The sequence below is a fragment of the Podarcis liolepis genome (assembly GCF_965112155.1).
Source record: "Podarcis liolepis genome assembly, chromosome: 3".
In the NCBI taxonomy this organism is placed as follows: domain Eukaryota; kingdom Metazoa; phylum Chordata; class Lepidosauria; order Squamata; family Lacertidae; genus Podarcis; species Podarcis liolepis.
This window is the reverse complement of record NC_139557.1, coordinates 107561640-107583660: the sequence shown is the minus strand read 5'-3', so window position 1 is coordinate 107583660 and position 22021 is coordinate 107561640. Positions and strand designations below refer to the sequence as shown.

Here is a 22021-nt window from a genome sequence, read left to right as displayed (position 1 = left end):
TAGCTAATGGGGCCTCCTGCTGCTTCCGCTGTGCTGCCGGTGCCTGATTTCTGTTCTTATCCTGAAGCAAAGTTATTAACCTGAAGCACTATTTCTGGGTTAGCAGAGTGTGTAACCTGAAGCATATGTAACCTGAAGCGTATGTAACCCGAGGTACCACTGTTAGTGCAAGAGTGCATCTCCAGATAGCAATAATGTGGCCTCATTGAGGAAGTATCACAGAACAGACAAGTAAAAGGGAATGATGTGCGGATGCTATTATTGCATGAATGACATATTGCAGAATATGCCTGCAAAAAATGGAGACCCTTCCTTGCTTACGCCCACGTCCCAAGCTACAAGGATGGTGATGAGGATAGCCTACCTGCCAGGGTTGTTGTAAGTTCAAAGGGAAGAAAGAAAATAAATAAACGAAAAGCCACTTTGTATCACTGAAATGCTATTTAAACGATTTATTATAAGTTTCACTTTACATCAAGCAACATAATACATGAGGAGTGTAATAGCATTTTTCATATTTAATAAATAAGAACATCAGTGCATTTTAAAGCTGTCTGCTGCTGTCAACTGAAATTTCCTGCCTGCCCCCATGAAAGTAGAATGAGAACCCCCTGGAGTCTTGCTGTAAAATGTAGGTCAGGCTCACCTCAGAGTACTCCAAGCCTTGTTCATAGCTAATGCAGCTTTTGCAAAATTAAAGAGAAATGACAGACAAGAAGTTCTTGGTAAGTGGCACAGACGGGGACTACTACAGCAGCGGGTATATCTGGTAACCATTAAACCAAACTGATAATAAAGTAGTATAGAAAGCATGGGGAAATGAGTAAATAGATTTTTAAGCTTGTGTGCCAATGCAGCAGCACCTTATGGGTATGGGGCTCCCTCGTCTGAAGTGTGTTGTCCATTTCTTTCAATACCAGAAGCAGATCCGAGTTTGTCTCCAATTGCACCATGGACTTGCTCCTGCCAAAGAAATGAGTGGGACAACTCGTGTCTCCACACAGAACACTTGTTTCACCATCAGTGCCTGCTGGTATCTGCACTATAACCCTACCCTCCAATATTTCTCCTCAGAAAATAGGGACATCCTATTCCATACCCTCCAACATTTCTCCAGTGAAAATAGGGACATCCTATTCCACACCCTCCAACATTTCTCTGGTGGAAATAGAGACATCTTAAGGAAAAGTGGGACATTCTAGGATCAAATCAGAAACTGGGATGACTTCTGTAAATCCAGGACAGTACCTGGAAAATAGGGACACTTGGAGGGTCTGCTATACATTTAAAGCAGTGTCATACCACTTTAAACCGTTGTGGCTTCCCAATAAGAAACTGTAGCTTGTTAAGGATTCTGAGAGTTGTTAGGAGGCCACTATTCCCCTCACAGAGCGACAGTTCCCAGAGTTCCCTTGGAAGAGAAAATGACTGTTCAACCATGAACTGTAGCTCTGCAAGGGAACTAGGAGTCTCCTGACAACTCTCAGCACCCTCAGCAAGCTACAATTCCCACAATCCTTTGGGAAAAACTATGGCTGTTTACTCCTGCCAACCTAGCAGTTCGAAAGCACCACAAAAAGTGCAAGTAGATAAATATGGGAAAGTAAATGGCGTTTCTGTGTGCTGCTCTAGTTTCGCCAGAAGCGGCTTAGTCATGCTGGCCACATGACCCGGAAGCTGTACACCGGCTCCCTCAGCCAGTAAAGCGAGATGAGCGCCGCAACCCCAGAGTCGGCCACAACTGGACCTAATGGTCAGGGGTCCCTTTACCTTTACTTATGGCTGTTTTAAGTGGTTTGATATTGCTTCTCAATATGTCACCATGAGATAAAAGCCATGCAGGAGCAGTTTGCCACCTGTGGTGGTTAGAACAACACTTCAGTGACACAGCCAAATGGGTGGAGTCTGACTGCGTGGGCCTTTCTCATCAAACGGGCCTCCTCGTCTCTTGACAGGGTGCCAGTTTTGTGGTCAGGGGTGTGGCCTGGTAAGATAGGTTCACCACCCCAGCTTTAAAGAAACAATTGGAAGGTAAAAAAAATGAATGTGCATTGTATTGGTTGGGTATGTTTATCATGGAGAGCTTGCCTTCAGAGTCATTTACCTTTTCAAAAGCACAGCACCAGCCCATGAGGTCTATTTGTTACCTAGGGCATTTCTAGTGCCTAGTATTCCCATTTTATGGCTGCCTCTTTGCAGCAATGCAGCACAAGTTTTCGTTGCATCATCCGATTGCTTCTAAGCAACGATCGTTCCATCCACGTGAAGTGGATGTATGAACAGTTCAGAAATGATCTGATTGTTCACTGAAGTTATATTAACAGTACTTTGATCCTGTATTGAGTGCTAAGAACAAATACAAGTATTTCCGTGTATTGACCTTCCTGGGTCAATAGCAGTGTGGGATAGCTTGGGTGAGAAAACGTGCCAATCTCTCTCTCTCCCCCACCCCTGTCTTTCTGCATTACTTGCTTTGCCCTCACAGAACATTTCCCTTCTGGCTCCCAGCCATTTCAAACTGAGATGTCACCTATCTCCAGTCTCATGGTACAACACTTGCTCATGGATCTTAATTACAAGTGCTCTGTTCTCACCGCAGGGTTAATGATGGTTTTCGAGGGTTGTCGGGTGAGTTAAGTCATTTCCATTTCAAAAAGTGAGAAGTTACTGACCCGCAGGCAGCTGTATGGAAACACCCTGCCTGCAATTCTCTTGAGCCAAGAAATTTCATGGAATGTATATTGCAGCATCTAGTAGTTTGACAGCCGGCCACTTTGACACGAAAAGGCAAATAAGCCAGCAGGCCTGTAATCATGCAAGTGGCTTCTTTTGACTTATTTGTGATCTGTGTAGAAAAGTGACCAATAAATGTTTTAAATAAAACATTCAAATGCTGAATTCAGGTAGGTAGCCGTGTTGGTCTGACGCAGTCGAAATAAATAAAAAAATAAAAAAAGTGTCCAGTAGCACTTTAGAGACCAACTAAATTTGTTCTGGGTACAGTGGTATCTCGGGTTAAGAACTTAATTCGTTCTGGAGGTCTGTCCTTAACCTGAAACTGTTCTTAACCTGAGGTACCACTTTAGCTAATGGGGCCTCCCACTGCGCCACTGCTGCCCCGCAATTTCTGTTCCCATCCTGAAGCAAAGTTCTTAACCCGAGGTACTATTTCTGGGTTAGTGGAGTCTGTAACCTGAAGCGTCTGTAACCCGAGGTACCACTGTATAAGCTTTCGTGTGCATGCACACTTCTTCAGATACACTGAAACAGAAGTCACCAGACCCTTATATTATGTTTCAGTATATCTGAGGAAGTGTGCACGCACACAAAAGCTTATACTGTACCCAGAACATACTTAGCTGGTCTCTAAGGTGCTACTGGACAATTTTTGAAATTTTTAAATGTATTCAAATGCTAAGTGTTATTAGTGTTCCTATTATTAATAATACAATATAGTAATAATGAACCCCTGATCTGAGTGTGGATCCTTTGGTAGCAAGAATCAACTCTGTTGACAAATGTACCCAAGAAATGTTGTACGATTTCTCCACCCATTCACAGATTTTTAAATGCCTATTTCTTTCTCTGCCTTTATTTTCTCCCCCTCTTTGTTTTCTCGTTGTTGTTCTTGTTGTTGTTGATAACTATAATTATATAATATCTTGATCAGAAATGTTTCTTATTTGCTATGTCGTTTTCCAGACTGAGATTACATAAATGCCACACATTGTCAAATTGTTAAAATGGAATAAAAATCATTTTTTAAAAAGGAAAAACAACAACACCCAAACACTTGGAGGAGGTTTCAGGAGGTCTGAGGGAACCCCAACATTTGCAGAAGTACAAAATCCACAATGGGGAGAGGAAACCCTCCCCTGAAAACAGCCCAGTGGGGGTGACACATGCCCAGTGAGCATGGAATAATGAGACTATACTGAAGAAGAGACCATAAGAACTGATAGAAGTGGTGAATGGAAAGGAAGAGGACATGGTTTATTGGCTGCTGCCCTGAGCAGGAGTATTGCATGCTGCAACGTTTTGTTGCAAGCCCCACTTGCTGCTGCAGGAGAAGTATTAGTAGTCGTAATAATATCTAGATGCTTTTCTGTAGACCCTCGGCAGAAACAGGAGAGGAGGAACAGCCAGAAACAACTGCAGGTCAGGCAAATCTTTTGCCATCTCTTCCTGCTTTGATTTCCTGCTCTTCCCACTGATTCACAGCAGCTTGCTTTGACTTCTGGGTGGAGTGGGGAGTGAAAGACAAAAAGGCAAAGAAAGAAACAGAAAGTCAGGTTGACATGGCTGACTCTTCCGGACTACAGATTATTGGGCTAGGGAGGGGAGTGTCAGGGTTCAAGTTTTTATTTTCCTTTGCTGGTTAGTGGCAGGAATTGAAGTAGCAGCAGTTTTATCTGTTTAGCTATAAGCCACCCCTTTTTTGGGTGGGAAGAGTTGAGCCACAAATTTGACTCTTAATTTCCTGGCAACCAATACAAACAGAGAAACACGCCAACTAACATGATTTTCCTTGTCCAACTGGAATATACTCGGAGTCGAGTATGAATTTTATGCTCCTTATTCAGCTCGTAGTAGCAATGAATGATACTTTCCCCAAAAGGTCTAGCTATATATACATTATTTACACAATGGGCCCCGCATGATTGGCTAATTCCAGGCTGCTCCTGCAGGCCAATCAGGTTGTGGATTCACTTCCTCCAGAAGCCTGATTGGCTGCTCCTGCAGGCCAATCAGGTTGTGGATTCACTTCCACCTGGAGCTGGATTGGGTGGCTCCTGCGGACCAATAAGACTGCTGCATTCTGGATCCTATTGTTCTAGGATTCAGCTCAGTACATAACACCAACAATGAAAAGCGCACAAGCTCACTTGGTGTCACTAGTGGGGGATATAGTTTAATATTTCTGTATTGTAAGGAATGCTAATCTTTATGCGTTGTCGTCCCGCCTTTTCTATTCCATTTCTAATGTATATATGTAAATAATGTTCTACAACACAAGTTGCTTGGTAGAATGAGAGACTGAGATTGGTAAACCCCATCGAACTCAGGTTTACTGGTACTAATTAGACAGGTATAGGCAGCGCATTTTTTTCTTTAAAAAAATATGTTTAGGGGTACTCTCATTTTCCTACTCATATTGAAATACTGCCTCTCAATGAGGCCAAACTTAGATTCACAAAATGTTTAGGGGTATGCGTACCCAGAAAAAAGCACTGAGTATAGGATTATGCTGCCGTTTATTTTATTTTCCTAATCCCACACATGCCGTTGCCAAAGGCGAGTCAGATAGCAAGCCACCTAACTAAACTGCATGCAGCAGATCAATATCCTCACCTAACAGCTTCAAGTAGCTTTAATTATGCAGAGTGCTTGATGAACAAGTATCACTTCTTCCTCCAAACTGGCCTTGTGAAGAGTGGGAAATAGAGTTCACAGTTGTGTGTATTGCAGCAACAGTAAACAAGATGCTGAGTAGAACCGTCTTGCAAACAAGGCGTAAGAAACTAGCTCTTCTTATGCATCTGCAGAGAACTGACTCCTATAGAAGCACACACTGGGCAGTTTATGGTATCACCAATTGCAGTACTTACTAGGTGCAGAATCCACTTTCTCATCACACCACAGATGGATAGGTTCTTAGCTAGTTAAATATAGTGCTGTATAATCAATACCATTCAATTATAGGTATTCACATTTGGTATATATTAAGGGTTGAAGGTCCTAATAGTAAAAGCTATGGTTTTCCCAGTAGTGATGTATGGAAGTGAAAGCTGGACCATAAAGAAAGCTGATCGCCGAAGAATTGATGCTTTTGAATTATGGTGCAGGAGGAGACTCTGGAGAGTCCCTTGAACTGCAAGAAGATCAAACCTATCCAGTCTGAAGGAAATCAGCCCTGAGTGCTCACTAGAAGGACAGATCCTGAAGCTGAGGCTCCAATACTTTGGCCACCTCATGAGAAGACTCCCTGGCAAAGACCGTGATGTTGGGAAAGATGGAGGGCACAAGGAGAAGGGGACGGCAGAGGATAAGATGGTTGGATAGTGTTCTTGAAGCTACCAGCATGAGTTTGACCAAACTGCAGGAGGCAGTGGAAGACAGAAGTGCCTGGCATGCTCTGGTCCATGGGATCACGAAGAGTCGGACACAACTAAACGACTAAACAACAAAGGGTTGAAAGCAAGTGTTGGACAAGTGGAAAGCAGCGGCGTCGCAATGGGGTGGCGGCGGGGGTGGTGCACTCCCGGTGCCACATCTGTGGGGGTGACAAGAAGGTGGCGTGAGTAGCCATTGTGTCTCTGCATCCGCATGTGGAGGATCCTCCATTCATAGCTGCAGCTGCGAGCAGAGGATCCCGGCGCCGGCGGCAAACCACTATGTACAGCACATGTGCGGCGCTGTACGTATATGCCGTGCTTAGTGACGCCACGCATGCACTGTACATAGCGGTTTGCTGGTGCCGCCGCTCCAGCTTGGGAATGTGGCTTCTCAGAATAATGGCATTGCTCCAAGTGAGACTCCACCTCCTCCCTGTCTCCCATTATGCGTCATTACTATGGGTGCTTAGATGTGCCCTCTGCTTCTGAGCTCTCTGCTCTCCTACTTTTAATGCCCGCTTGGTTCTGGGAGGAGGGGTCTGGAATGCTTTCTAAAGACGCTGAGTTCGTCAGCTGTCTCTTCTTCTTCTTCTTCTTCTTCTTCTTCTTCTTCTTCTTCTTCTTCTTCTTCCTCCTCCTCCTCCTCCTCCTCCTCCTCCTCCTCCTCCTCCTCTCCCATTATTTCCCAGCTTCCCCCCTCATCATCCTCTGAGTTGTGACCCCTGTTGTAATTCTGTCTCTTTCTCCGGAAGGGTCAGGCTGGGGAGGCGGTCTCCACCATTCCTCCTCTGCCAAGTTCCTGACACATGGACACAGAGGAATGGTGGGGAGAACCAGCTGGGGAATAACTATGGGAAGAAGGCTCAGAGCCCTGGGAATGGTGCTGGGACCAGAATGAGTGGCCAGAAGGAGAACACTGGGAAGAGGGGGTGTCGGAAGCTGAAGAGGTAACAGGGCTTAGTGAGATGGGAGAGCCCGTGGCAGAGAGAAGAACAGAATCAGAGGCAGAAACTGAAGCTGAAGCAGGCAGGTGAGAGGAGAGAGGTTAAGAGGCAGGGAGGTGTCAGGCTGGTGAAGGGTCACAGGTGTCTCCCTCTCCACTGGGATCAGCTCCCCTCCCCCCTGTCTTCCAGAACCAGAAGAGGCATGAAAAGGGAGAACTCGGATTCACACAGGCTCAGTCTCCAATTGCTTGGGGGAGACCCCAGTGGGGAGGGGACTTAGCTGGCTGTGGGGAGGCAGGGGCTTTCAGTCTCAGCACCTGATCCATGGGGCAAGTCCTACTGCTGTGCTCATTAGGCCTGGCACTCCACCAAGTCTGTGCAGATTGTGTTCTTGCTGATAAAGGGTCAGCTGTAACTTGCGCAGTGTGTTTTATTGCAGGCTCATTGCTGTCACCAGTCCATCTAGCTCAGTATTGTACACAGGGTCTGGAGGCCGGAGTCTTTGCCAGTCACATCTGGAGATGTTGAGGTCTGAACCTGGGGAACATCTGGAGATGTTGAGGTCTGAACCTGGGGACCATTTGCAAGCAGAGCACGTGCTCGACCACCGAACCTCAGCTCTTCCCAAACACCAGCAATTGTGTGATTGACCTACTTTGCATTGTTTCAGGTGACTGGTGAAGTCCTGACTTTTTGAAAAGGCCTTTGGTTGAATGATCTTTTGCTGGTTTGGTTTAGTGTTTAGACAGCTGTTCTGTACTTCCATTTCCCCCCTCCTGTGTGGGTATGAAAATTGATTTTCATTGTTCATATTTATATTTTGATTTTGTGATTGGGTTTAATTTGGGGGTGGCTGTCTGTTTTTATACTTCGGATCTGTTGGCTGTCTTGCATTCCTTCGGGAATATAGGCAGGGCAGAATGGTTTTTTTAAATAAAATAAACTAAATTAAAATAAATGTGGTCCTTGTAACTGGGGTCTACTGTTTTACTTGGATTCATTGGCTTAAGGTAAAATAAATTAATATGCCAGCAGGCAGATCTCTCCTTCAGTCTACAAATGTTGACAGTGACATATGTACAAAGATCCATTGGAGTTTACGATAAGACATTTTCTGCCGCTTGGCTTTACTGAGGCATGGGAAAGCACACAGGGAAGGTAAATGCCAGAAACAAAATCTATGTTTATATTTCTGATAGGAAGCAGATTCTCTCTTGTGAGAGAGCTTGAATACGGCATGTGGTTTTCATCTGAATGCTATTACCGATGGCACCCACAGAAGCAGCAAACTGCATTGTTCTGGAAATCAAAGGGAAGGGAACCTCACTGAGTATACTGGAAGATGAGTATAGAATTTATAGTTATAAATTGCAGAGTTGGAAGGAACTCTGGGGGTCATCTAGTCCAACCCCCTGCAATGCAGGGATCTTAACTACGCCGTCTGTTATAGATGACCATCCAGACTCTGCTTCAAAACATCCAATGAAGGAGAGTCCACAACCTCCCGAGGGAGTCCATACTGTTGAGTAGTTCTTAACATCTGAAAGTTCTTACTGATGTTTAGTTGAAATCTCCTTTATTGTAACTTAAAGCCATTGGTTCGGATCTTACATGCTGGAGCAGATGAAAACAAGCTTGTTCCATGTTCCATGCGACAGCCTTTGAGATATCTGAATATATCTCCTTGATATGTTAAAATGTTATGTTAAAAGTACCCAACTCTCTCAACCGTTCCTCATGGTTTCCAGACCCTTGATCATCTTGGTTACTCTCCTCTGCACATGTTTCCTGTCACCCAGAATTTGACACAATACTCCAGCTGTGGTCTGACCAAGGCAGAAGAGAGTGGTATTATTACTTCTCTTGAGCAGGACACTATACTGTATTTTTCCGTGCATAAGACTATTTTTGGGGACTCCAAATTAAGAAAATGGGGGGAGGTTGCGAAGAGTTGTTAAGCTTTTTTTTGGGGGGGGGGGTTGCTAAAAATCGCTCACCCACCAGACAATCGCAGACAATATCACGTGTCGCCAAAGCCACCAATCGTCTGACAGGACACCACCAGCACCCGCCAATTGCCTGCTGTTGCGGCAGCCAATCGATAACAGCCCTTGCCACAGATTACCCACCCGAGTGCCAATGACTATCTCCTGCTTGCGGCAGCAACCAATCGCTCGTCCCCACAGTGCACTATCCGTGTATAAGACGACTCCTGATTTTTAACATATATTTTTTATTAAAAAAACACTCGTCTTATACACGGAAAAATACGGTACTTCCGTTTCATTAGCTTTTTTTGCTGCAGCATCATACTGTGGACTCATGTTAAGCTTGTGCTCTGCTAAAACCCCTAGATTCTTTTCACATGTACTACTGGCAGGCCAGGAGGTGTCTCCCATTTTAAATTTGTGCAGCTGGTTCTTCCTGTGTTTGTGCAGAACCTTACATTTGTTGCCCCTGGTTGTATACTGAAGGGGTAGATAACAAAGTGAAAGGGGGCTCGTGCTTCTTTAATAGTTGGTCCCTCTTCTGCACAACTATTAAAGAAGCACGAGCCCCATCCAGTTTTGCATCTGGCCCCCCTAAGTTGCACATGCAGATATTTCACCTCAGCATGTCTTTGGCAGTACTTTTATCCATTATACCTATAAGAAATGGCCATTTCCAGTCTTGTCGGAGAAGACATGCAGGTGCTGGTTTTTTTGTTTTTTTTCATTGCCGGTAGGGATGGAAGGATCTGTCAGTTTCAGTTCTCCAGGCTTCTAATTTTCCCAGTCTTAAATTCAGTTCTCCATATTTCTGCAGCCATATGCATTTTTTTTTTTAAAAAAATCCCTCATAAAAATACTTTGGCTAATATGCAGTTCCTCCTAATACTTGGCAATTATGTGTGTTATTTTGACTCATATATATTCATATTTCTGTGCACTTTCCCCATTTATATATGCATCTTTCTGTTTCCTCCTTCCAGAAGCAAGCCAAGCCAGCTTCGTTATCAGGCCTGGAGATGGTGATGGAGTATAAAGAAAAGGACAGCCTTGGGTGGGGGGCATCTGAGGTGAGGGGGTCAAAGTGCTAGAGAAGGAACAGAGTTCTCTCACAACCTCCTTTGGCTGGAGAAGGTTGCAAGTGTTTTTTAAGTGCTTTTACAGCTCCATGTCCAAGTAACAGCTTTGGCTGACATTGGAGAAACAGTAGAATATAATAATAATAATAATAATAATAATAATAATAATAATAATAATAATAAAATTAGTTATACCCCACCCATCTGGCTGAGTTTCCCCAGCCACTCTGGATAGCTCCCAATCAAGTATTAAAAACAATACAGCATTAAATATTAAAAACTTCCCTAAGCAAGCATATGCAAAAAGCAGCGTTTCCAAAGAAAGAAACAACAACTTCCTAGAAAGGCCATAAGTGGTATGGAGTGATGTCACCTGTGATTAATTCCCTAAGTTCAGGAGATTTCCTCATTCCTTGGGCAAGGCACATACTCCCGGTGAGGCTGAGTCACATCACATGGAAGGAATCTCAAACGCTGGCAAGATATGAATTAGCTGCAAAGGAAAAGGCTCCCGAAATAACAAGGAGTAACTTGACTGTGTCGTGGGTGCTGGAAGAAGCCATAGATGGCCTCCTCTTAATCACTCATTGGGGCAATGTGGATCGGTCTACAGGGGTAGCCAATGCAGTGCCCTTCAGAAGTTATTGGACTACAACTCCCATCAGCCCCAGCCAACATGGTTGCATAAGGTGTTCGAAAACCAACTTTGAGCTCCCCTCTCTGGGTGCTTCCAGTTAATGGGCTGCTCATGCAGGCGAGCAGCACCCACGTGATTTTGTCATTTTCAAAATGCCGTCCCACACTTCTGATTTGGAACAGCAACCCATGCCACATGCCAGTTTCTTATTTGCTGACAGCCTCCTGCTACACCCCTTGCTACATGCTCCCGACGGTGCTCTGCTATTCTGTTTTATTTGGGGCAAGATGGCTGCTGAGAGGGCATAGCAAAACAACATGGCTGCCATTGCACTCATGGAATGACACAAAATTAGAGAATTATTATTAGAGAAATTAAATTAGAGAAACAGCAAAGTCCTCATTGTTCCCTCCGGGATTGGCCCCCCCTGCCCCTACCTCACACAAAGAGGTTGTCGCTGTCTAGTAACAATGGGGAGTGGTACCAGGAAATAATAAACAAGGGGGTCACCCCACACTTTCTCACATGTACACACATCTCATCGCACACATAGAGACTGCAGACCCACATGCTTCTTTCTCTCTCACACATACCACACAGACTCATACACTTCAAATATCTCTCATTTCCCCTCTTCCCAAGTATATCCTCTTTTTCACAGACCACACATACCTCGCACCAAGGCAATCTCCCTGCCGTCCCTCCCCTCACCCTCTAGGTAAACAGCAGAGACTCAGTTATTGAGAGATCAGGTGAGCAGCACAGGCAGTCCACTAGTGATACTAAATAATATCTTGGTTGTGATTGGTTGGAACGTGGAATAGATCATTTCTGATGACTCTGGATCTCCCTGCCTAGCAAACTTCACCTTCCTTGCCCTTCCACCAGCCCATTAAGGCTTCCTACTTTAGGCAGGCGTCTGGCCTGCCGAATTGTTGAACGTTTTTTATGTCCTTGAAATATTAGCTGTTGCCTCTCATATCCTCTTACAGCTTTAGTTTGTAGCTTTCCTGTACTTTATTGTTTTAATGGTTGTTCCAAGGGAACTCGGACATTTTAAAAGAGAGGTGGGGTATAAACATGGGCGTAGCCAGGATTTATTGGGGGGGGCAGGCTTCAAGTTAAGGGGGCAGAACATCAAGTACTTAAGTATTTTTACTGCTTTACTTGATTTAGGGGGGACAGCTGCCCCCCCTGCTCTCCTTGGCTATGCCCATGGGCATAAAGTCCCCCCCCCCAAATAAGCAAACTTTTGACCTTCTCAAAGACATCCAAATATTTAGAGGTATACAGTCTGCCAATATTTCTCTTTATGACAGCTGTTACAAAAAAGTAAACTAGATCTATACTTTGGAACCATACCGTTGAAACAGTCCATATTGTCATAACCACCCATATCGTCATAGCAGCCCCAGCTCAAGATGGTTTGCTGCCCTGAGATGGGACTGTAAATAAAACCCACCTCCGAAGTCAAAATACATTCAGTGACCATGGCAGAAAATCCCACAAGTGCATTTCCTCATCCCTGCCAGTAAAAAACACAAGACTAAGTTAAGTAACAATTCGTTGCCCTTTCATGACACCTAAAATCTGCTGCCTGAGGAAGCCGCCTCCCTCTGCCTAATGATAGGACTGGCATTCGGTTTTAGCAGTTTTCAATAAGTATCTGAGGAGGCCCTCTCACTCTAGTCTGGCCTTCCCAAACCTGGTGCCACCCAGATTCTTCGGACTACAACTCCGACCAGTTCCAGTTAGGCTGGTTGTGTTGACGCAAGTTGTAGTCTGAAACATCTTGAGGACACTGGGTTGGGGATCTAGATTAGGATGTCTTCTCAAGGTATTCGGTGTTTCATCATGATCTTTACTTGCACTCACACTGGTATCGCTCATGTCTTCCTTTATTTTGACTTTAGCTTACTGAGAGGTCAAGTAAGTTGAAAAAAAGTTTAATCCACAGTTTGACGCTGTGTATGAAGCTTGCACCTTTCATAAATCTCATTCAACTTGAGTTATCAAGTTCATTCTGACTGAGGCCGGCAGTTAAATAATGAGACAGTTTCATTGCTTGCATTGTTCAGAAATATTGCCGCCTTTTGGACCTCTTCCTGCTGGCTTTCCTAAGCAAACCAAACTCCTGCATGATATACTTATAGTCGTTAGCAGCATCCAGAGTTAAGTTTACATTTCTAGGTGCATTTGGCTGCGCCATCGTTCAGAAATTGTCACCTTCACTTAACCGGCCTGGCTTGCACGTAATGGTAAGCCTGAGTTAAACAAACGGTATTCAAATTGAGTGTAAACATGAGTCTGGAAGGGATATGTGAAATAGGTAGTTTAAATATATGCCTGTGATTTAGGGATGCTTAAAAGAAATGGTTCAGGCAAGGGGAAACATATATACATGAAGTTGTTTTGCAGAAAAATACCTGTCAGAGCTTCACAAGTATTTCTTAGGTTTACTGCAAATGTGTTCAGTATTAAATATTCATGCAACTAAATGACACAGTTCTGTTGCAGATAATTCAGAGGGAATTTGGAAAACAGTATTAGGCAAAAGGTCACACGGGAAGCCTGCTTTATACCTCAAATAGAAACCTGGATCTGAGAGCCGATTCAGAGGCACTGTAGATGACTGTTACAGGACTGTAATGCTTTGGAGTGTTGAACTAGAACAGGGGGCAGCAAACTTTTTCAGCAGGGGGCCGGTCCACTGTCCCTCAGACCTTGTGGGGGGCCGGACTATATTTTGAAAAAAAAATATGAACAAATTCCTATGCCCCACAAATAACCCAGAGATGCATTTTAAATAAAAGCACATATTCTACTCATGTAAAAACACCAGGCAGGCCCCACAAATAACCCAGAGATGCATTTTAAATAAAAGCACATATTCTACTCATGTAAAAACACCAGGCAGGCCCCACAAATAACCCAGAAATGCATTTTAAATAAAAGGACACATTCTACTCATGTCAAAACAGGCTGATTCCTGGACCGTCTGCAGGCCGGATTTAGAAGCGATTGGGCCGGATCCGGCCCCTGGGCCTTAGTTTGCCTACCCATGAACTAGAACCTGGCGCAGCAGGCTTCGAATCCCCACTCAGCTATGAAGCTCATTGGGTGACCTTGAGCTCCCAACCCTTCAGAGCTGATTTTGAGGACATGGGGGGCTGGAGAGGAAGAGGAAGTTCAACTGCACACATAGAAGTCCCTTATGGCACATAAGCTTTGAAAAAACACCCCCCCTCCTTTATAATATATTAAAATGATTAGTTGAATAAAAATATTTATCTTCCAACCATTCAGATAGTAATAGTTTGGAGCATTAGAAACTCATCCCCAAAAATTTAAAAATGGAAACAGAAACTTGAGGGACAAAACAGGACAATCTCTCATTTCTGCTGTAAAGGGAACGAAATTTAGAAAGGAATTGTTTCCACAAGCTATGACTGCCCCCCCCACCTCTACAGTAGATATACCCAAAAGGAATCGGTTTTCCTAATTTCCCCACATGGTTTTGTATGCCCATGTCCAAAATCATGAGGAACCCGAGCTGTCTCTTGCATGCTGATTTAACCTTCTCAAAAGTTGGAAGCTTATACCCATGCAAACACAACTTTTGTCAAAGATAACTTATTTCCAAAGATTTAAAACACAAACTACTTGCTGTAACTTTGATTTTTAAAGGGCAGGTATTCTGTGGAAGAATGATTATATATTAGCTTGACTGATGCCCCTATCCTTTCAGTCTAGCAACATAGGGCTTGGCTTTAGGGAGAACCATTCCCCAAGATGCCCACACTCCCGAAATCTTCCCTTCCATCAGAGACGGGGAACTTGTGGCCCTCCAGATGTTGGCAGAGTACAACTCCCATCACCCTCGATCCCCCTCCATGCTTGCTGGGGCTGAGTCCAGCAACATCTGGAGGGCAGCAAGCCCTCCCCTACTCTTGCCTCGGATGGAAAAAGAGCAACAGTGGGGTGTGTGCTGCCGCTTTGAAGAGACCGAGTCTTTCACAACATGCCACTGTCAATTAAAGATCTTTGAGCAGGATGCAATCAACTGATCTGCGCTTTAAAAAATGGGCCCTGGATTGCCAAAAGAAACACCGTTGTTTACAAAAAGCTCTTCCTACAATCCGTGGCTCAGCAGCGCACAGCATTCAGGCGGACACGCCGCCAAACATGAAAGCAACACACATTCTGCACCTCCAGATGCTCACATTTGTGCGCAGTAAACACACAGATGCACGAAAAGGCGACACAATGGCAGGCTTAGGCATTGTGTATGCGCTGACGAGTTCAAATGAGACGATTCACAAATCCCAACAAAGAGAAACCCGTTATATAAATACTATTCTGCATATCTCTCCCCCCCATCCAAGTTTTGCTGCTTTCTTGGTCCCTCTATGGGAAAGTTTCTCTGCCTCTTGGGTAAGCAGCACTGCTCCATGCCATTCCTTCAGGGACCTCCGCCAAATCCCCCCTCTCTCTCTAGCCTTACGAAACGCATGAAAAGCCCCTAGTGCAAACACTGCTCCTTTGGGAATTCCTCACAGAAAGTCATGCAAACAAGCCTTTTTCTCCTCCCCAACCCCCATGCCTGCACTTACCGCCTGTCAAGTCTCGGCACCTCTGTTTCGGGCTGTGTGGAGCGAGAACTTCATATGAGAGCTCCTCTGCATTTACCAGAAAGAAAGAAGTTTGGATGCTTGTCCTTTAAGTGTCTCTAAACATGGTTTGCATAGCTGGATAGCGGCTTATCTCTGCTTTTCTGCTTTCGCTTCCATACATGGATCTGTTCCCAACAGTAACTCCAAGCTGTCGAAAAGAAGCTATCTGGCAGCTTTAGGCTTCATCCGACACGTAAACGATATATATATAATTTTAAAAAGTGCTAACCCTTTCTCTCCGTCACCTTTTGCAACCTTTAGCCCGTGCCACAAAGCCTCCCCCTTTTGCCTTTACCCCCTTCCCAAATCAACTGGAAGACAACATATTCCTTTTTGTGGCTTGCTGGAACAAATCATTTGAGACTAGTATATGCAACCATGAAAAATTGATGCTTAGGCTCGCACTGTGCTTAAAATGGCTTCAATCTCTAGTGTATCTCCCGACCGTTTGGCTGCTTCTTTTCAAAATATTTGTACAGTAATCGTCAAGACCCACTAAGTATACATGGAAAAGAAATACGCCACCCCCCCACCCCTTCCCTTTCAAAACGTTCCCAGTGGTTCGTCTCTAAGAATACCTTTCCCCCCACTTTAAAAAGGAATACTTTCCTTAGAGGTCAAGGGTTTTGTTTGTTAGGTCTCTTGGAACGGTTTCAAGACAATATACATCATGTCTGCAAGGATGGGAGGTTAAGAGTCACATTTTTGTGGAGAGGCAAGAAACACAGAAGGGAAGGGGAGCCAAGACAATCCTGGTTTAAGAGGAGGCGCTGCTGCTGCTGTCATTACTACTGGGCTAGGAAGGGGTGAAATCTGTCAATTTTGGTTTCTCTCGCTTTCTCACTTTCCCATTCTTCAGTTCATTTCTCTACATATCTGCATCAGCTTGCACGTTTTTAAGTCCTCGTGAAAATTCATTAGCATTTGGGGACAGATTTCTCACAATATACATATGTTTGCCATTTTGCTGAATGTATATATTTTTGCAAAGCGGTGCTCCCTGGTATAATGGATTTGCCTATGTTATTTTTATTTTTTTAAATGTGCATTTTCCACACACTTTACCTTAGTGCATTTATACTCACACACGTTACTTGGCTGGAGAATGGCCCTGCAAAATTCAGAGAAGTGCGAATTGTGGTACGGTCAACTTGCATATTGTTTCAGGAAGTGCAAATGTGGTACAGTCACCTCTAAACATGAACTCAATTGAATTCTTGCCCCATTCCTGTACAGAACTCATGCCTGCCAGTTTAGCAACCCAACCCCATTTCACGGGGTCCCTATCTCAAAGACTATGATAATTTAACAATACAAAAGAAAGCTTTACATGTAAAGGCATTTGAAACAGCAGACAGACAAAGGGGATCACCACAAACCAACAAGGAATAAGGGGAGGCAGGAATTCAGCTTGTGACCTGGCACATTAACCACAGCCACTCAGCTGTATATTTGGGCCTGCCAAATGCTTGATAAGCTCACCCTCTTTATTTTTGGCCATCAGTGGCCAGTGTAGGGCTGGCCAAGTGTCCTGCTTCAAAGAGGACAGTTCTCTAGCTACTGGACCAGTTTTAAGGTCCTGCTACTTGCACATAAGGATCTAAAGGAATACTGGACCAGGTTATCTGAAGACACAGGTGGTGCTGTGGTCTTGGGCTTGCTGATCATAAGGTCAGCAGTTTGAATCCCCGCAATGGGATGAGCTCCCGTTGCTCTGTCCCAGCTTCTGCCAACCAAGAAGTTCGAAAGCACGCCAGTGAAAGTAGATAAATAGGTACTGCTGTGGCGGGAAGGTAAATGGCATTTCCATGCACTCTGGCTTCCATCACATTGTCCCGTCACACCAGAAGCGGTTCAGACATGCTGGCTGCATGACCTGGAAAACCTGCCTGCTCCCTCAGCCTGAAAGTGAGACTAGTACTGCACCCCATAGTCAAATTTGACTGGACCTAACCGTCCAGGGGTCCTTTCCCCCTTACCCTATTACCCTATCTGAAGAAAGGGGTAGCTCTGGCACTGTGAGGGGGACATTCCTCAGCGGTAAAGCCCATCTTCTGCATAACAGTCCCTGTTTCAGTTCCAAGAAGGTCCAGGATACAATAGCAGGTGATGGGAAAGACCTCTGCTCAAGACTTTTGAGAGTTGCTGCCGGCGGACAATTATGGGCTAGATGGACCAGTGGCTGACTCTGTGGCATCATGCTTCCTTGCAAAAGTTCACTGTGCCCAGAGAAGCATATCTCATAATACAAAGCCCTAGCCCCTCCAGGCCACGTCCAGCAGGCTTTCAGATCTCGGGTCTTTTAGTTCAGTCAGCCCACATTACCTCTTTCTGCTGCTGTTTATATATTTATTACTAACTTAATGCATAGCCTTCCAATTAGCTCTCTGGAGCCCATTATATGGCTGCCCTGAGGGGGCCTGGTGCTCTTTGCTGCCTAAGGCATGCTTGCACCTATCCTTTTGGATCTCCCCAGGCAATAAAGCACTTCTCTTCCATACTGTCTACACAGCCAGCTTGTTTGCAGAGTCACCTATACCCATTACAGTGGTACCTCAGGTTAAGTACTTAATTAGTTCCGGAGGTCCGTACTTAACCTGAAACTGTTCTTAACCGGGGGGGGGGGGCACCAGAGGCGCATTGGAAGATGGCCAACAATACCATCTCTCTGGCTCACACGAGGTAATTAAGAGGCTGATATGGGAGTATGCAGCCTCCCTTGTTGCCCCAAGGATATGGGGAACACTGCCTTGCCTGCTGTGGCCATAAATCACCCCCAGATTCGAAAGAAGGGGGTGAGGACACTAGGCACAAAGCCCTTGTGTGGGTCTGGCTCTTCCGGACGCTGTCTCTGATTGTGCACTGGCTGCAGCAACTTGAAATAAACAATTAGAAAAGAAGCAAATGCACATATTTCAAGTGAAGAACGGGAGTGAAGACTGCTAATTGAAGTGACCTCTGCAAAAGGAGCGACGGGTTGGATTTAATGGAATATAACATGAAGAAGATACACCAAAGGTTTGTATGCCGGAGCGGGACTGGATGGGGGGAAAAACTTTTCTTCTTTTCTTCTATGTGATTAACCAATAACCCCTCCCCAACCAAGAAAGAACCGTCGCATAACTGACCTAAGCAGGATGATTAAAAACTGTGTGGAAATGAATTACTAACCAAAAGTTTGACTTATGGAGATCGAGAAAAGAACAAGGGCTCTTGGAATGGCGCAGTAATAAAAAGGGAGTCGCCATCTTGGCAGGTTCTGTCGAAAGATTTATGATCGGGAGGAGGAAGCTTTGTTTTCATATTGGATTCCTGGCAGAACCTCCTCAGGAATGAGAAAGGGAGTGACAGACCTGCAAAAAATTTAATGAGTAGACGGTAAGAGTGTTTTTCTTTATGGAAGCAATGAAATACGGTAGCCATCTGAATATGACCCTTGGACGAACGGAAAACCCCACACAGGATTACAAATTCATTTCAACCCACTTGTGGAGACTATCAAAGGTCACAAAGACAAAAAGAAAGGAAAAATATATGAAAATAACAAGAAGAGATGTGGAAAACAACAAGAAAGGATTGGATAGAATTGCGAACATTATTTGGACAGATTTGTGGACATTAAAGCAGCAGCAACAAGAGGATTGGATCCCTTTCGGAACTTGAAATATTGGTACCCCCAACAAAAAATTTAAAATTGCAAAGTACTGGAAGACACAAGATTTACCCACCCTGGAAGAATGGCAGATGAAGGTGATGGACTATATGGAATTGGCGGAAATGACTGGCAGAATCCGAGACCAGGGAGAAGAGTCGGTGGAAGAAGATTGGAAAAAGTTTATAGACTATTTACAGAAATATTGTAAAATTAATGAGTGTTAGAATGATGTTGGATAGAAATTAAGTGGTTTTTAGCTGTAATACTATAACGGAATATGAAAAATGGATTATTAATAGGTAAAAATGTAATGTCACAATATTTTAAGATTAAAGACTAGGATAAACAAAGAGGGGAAGGATTTGTTGAATTAACAAACTGAACTGGAATACAAAAAAGGGAGGTGTGAGGAGGTCCGGGAAACAAGCTAATGAAAAATAAGTAATGGAAAGATTGAGTTGTTTTTAACTATTTTTCCTTTGTATTTTTCTTTTTTCTTTTTTCATTTTGTAATATTTTGAAAATCTTAATAAATATCTTTTCAAAAAATTTAAAATTCGACTTTGTAATTTGGAATTTATGTGATTTGATTTAATTGGTCTGTTAATAAAAATTATTTTTTTTAAAAAAGAAATAAACTGTTCTTAACCTGAAGCACCACTTTAGCTAATGGGGCCTCCTGCTGCTGCCGCACCGCCGGAGCACGCTTTCTGTTCTCATCCTGAAGTAAAGTTCTTAACCTGAAGCACTATTTCTGGGTTAGGGGAGTCTGTAACCTGAAGCGTATGTAACCTGAGGTACCACTGTATATTTCCGAATGGCAGCTTCCTATGACCGATGGTCAGAAACTGACCTCTGCCCCGTGTGGCAAGCCACAGAACTGCAGCCTCCCTGCAAAGAACCTTCTGCCAGGAACTGCTGGCCTGTATCCTGTGAGGGAAACCACAACCTCCCAGTGAAGATCTGCGCACAGGCTGTCCATCGACTTCTCCCAGACAGAAAGGAATTTAAGAAGGCTCAGAGCTGGGTCTCAGTCATTAGGCAGAGTGGCCGATGGAAGGGGGCAGTGGTACCCCCTGGCTGTTCCTCCTGAGCCCCCAAAGGTGCTACTCTGCCAAAGAGTCAGCCAGCAGTAAATTACGCCATTCAAAGTTAACTCTATATTAGCAAAAACACAATCTGGCACAGACTTGGCTGAGTTTCAGGCCCAATGAAATGGGGGGGGGCACAAATGGGGGGGGCCACAACACAAGACTAGGGGGCCACAGAGGGAAGTGAGAAGTGAAGAAAATAGCTAATTACATACATGGCAACCACAAAATCACTTTGAGAGCATGTGATTGCTTTCAAATGTTTTCAGATGTTCTGTTTTTAAATGTTTTAAACTGTTTTCAGATCCTTTATATATGATTTTATTGAGTTTTAAAAACATGTACTGTTTGGATATGTTGATGTTTTCCACCCTGGGCTCTAAATTAACTAAGTAAATGAATAATATTTGGAAGTAAGTCTCATTGAACCTAGTGGGGCTTACTTCTGAGTAGACAGTTACATGCTTGCACTATAAATAGGTCTTCTGTGGCTGCAATTCTATGTACACTCTATTAAATACAATGGGACTTAATTTGGAGGAGAAATGTACGTATAGGATTCACTCTTAAAGCTAAATATTTGTACCAGGTGAGTGCATTTAAGGTGGGGACGAGATCTTTTATCTGATTTTATTTTTAACCTCACTACAATTTCTCATTTCTACACGAAATCAAAACTGCAGAACATTCAGTGCAGTTGTAATGAAACCTGGTGATCTCCTTAAAAAAAAACAAACAAAAAAAAAACCACCCAAAAACATTCCTCTTAAGGAGAGTAATGGAGTGCCTGACTCAAAATGGGCAGCATGTTCCTGTGCTTAGGCCAGGTCTTTGGGCAAAAATGGGCCATAATGATTCCCCTTTTACACCAGCGAAAACTCTGGGCCCCCAGAGAGTTTTTAGTGACAGCACTGGCGCTGTGATGTTTTCAAGCCAATTAAGGGAAAGCCTGCAACCCTGCTCTCTTTCCAGCCGCAGTATTATTCACACTGAGTGGATTTTGCTACATTATAAATTGTCTACAAATAATTTAAAAAGTGACAGAGTTTCTTAAATTATCTTATCAAGCTCTTTAAATATTGAACGGCATCAAATATTCATGCCGGCCAGTCCTGGCAAATTCCTGGCCTCAATTTGCTGCAGCTGAGAGATGCTGTCGACGGGCTCAGAGAGTTGCCAAGGTGCTCAGTTCAACTGGCATTTTGCACATGGCCTGGACCTCTCTGACTCCTTTGGCTTTGCAGGTGAATGTGCAATGAGCGTGGGAATCGCTGCAAACTTCCCAGAGGAGAACCAACAATGTCTTACGCTGGCAACTCTTCCTTAACGTCGTGTCTCTGTTGGGTGTCTCAGGCCTGGAGGGAACAAAGGTTCACAGAATCTGTCTATTTCAGTTTCTCATCTTTTCAATCTCAAGTTCAGTTATCATCACCACTGATATTTTTATTTATTAAATTTATATATTCCCCCTTCATCCGAAGATCTCAGGGTGATCCACAAGATGTTTTCCACACATCCACACTAATTTGCAATTTTTTAAAGTCCTCTAGTAAATCCCTTAGCATTTTAGCGTGAATTCCCCTGCCTGCCCCCCCACATTTTAATGCAGTTTTGTTTATTCATTAAATAAATAATGACTACAAGATTAAAAAATGACCCCATGATAACCCCAAGATCATTTTTCTGGTTTTTTATAGCTCATCTAGCTTTTCGTGACCTGATGCTCTCCAGCTGTTTAGGACTTTCTTTCTTTCTTTCCTTTTTTATTTCTTTAATTTATATAACCTCCCTTCAACAGAAGAACTCGGGGAAGTTCACAAGATAAAAACACAAGACTA

General features: G+C 43.9%; 1 protein-coding gene across 3 annotated transcripts in view; it reads right to left on the bottom strand.

The window, feature by feature from the left end:
- The window catches only part of SLC8A1 (solute carrier family 8 member A1), a 301894-nt gene extending 286007 nt beyond the window's left edge, over window positions 1-15887 (bottom strand). For 2 of the 3 annotated variants that reach the window (XM_083494236.1, XM_083494238.1), the window contains exon 1: window positions 15378-15887. The gene's annotated coding sequence lies outside the window, so the exon portion shown is untranslated. The remainder of the gene's footprint in view (window positions 1-15377) is intronic. The other variant, XM_083494240.1, reaches the window with a different exon arrangement.
- Window positions 15888-22021: the final 6134 nt, after the last annotated feature.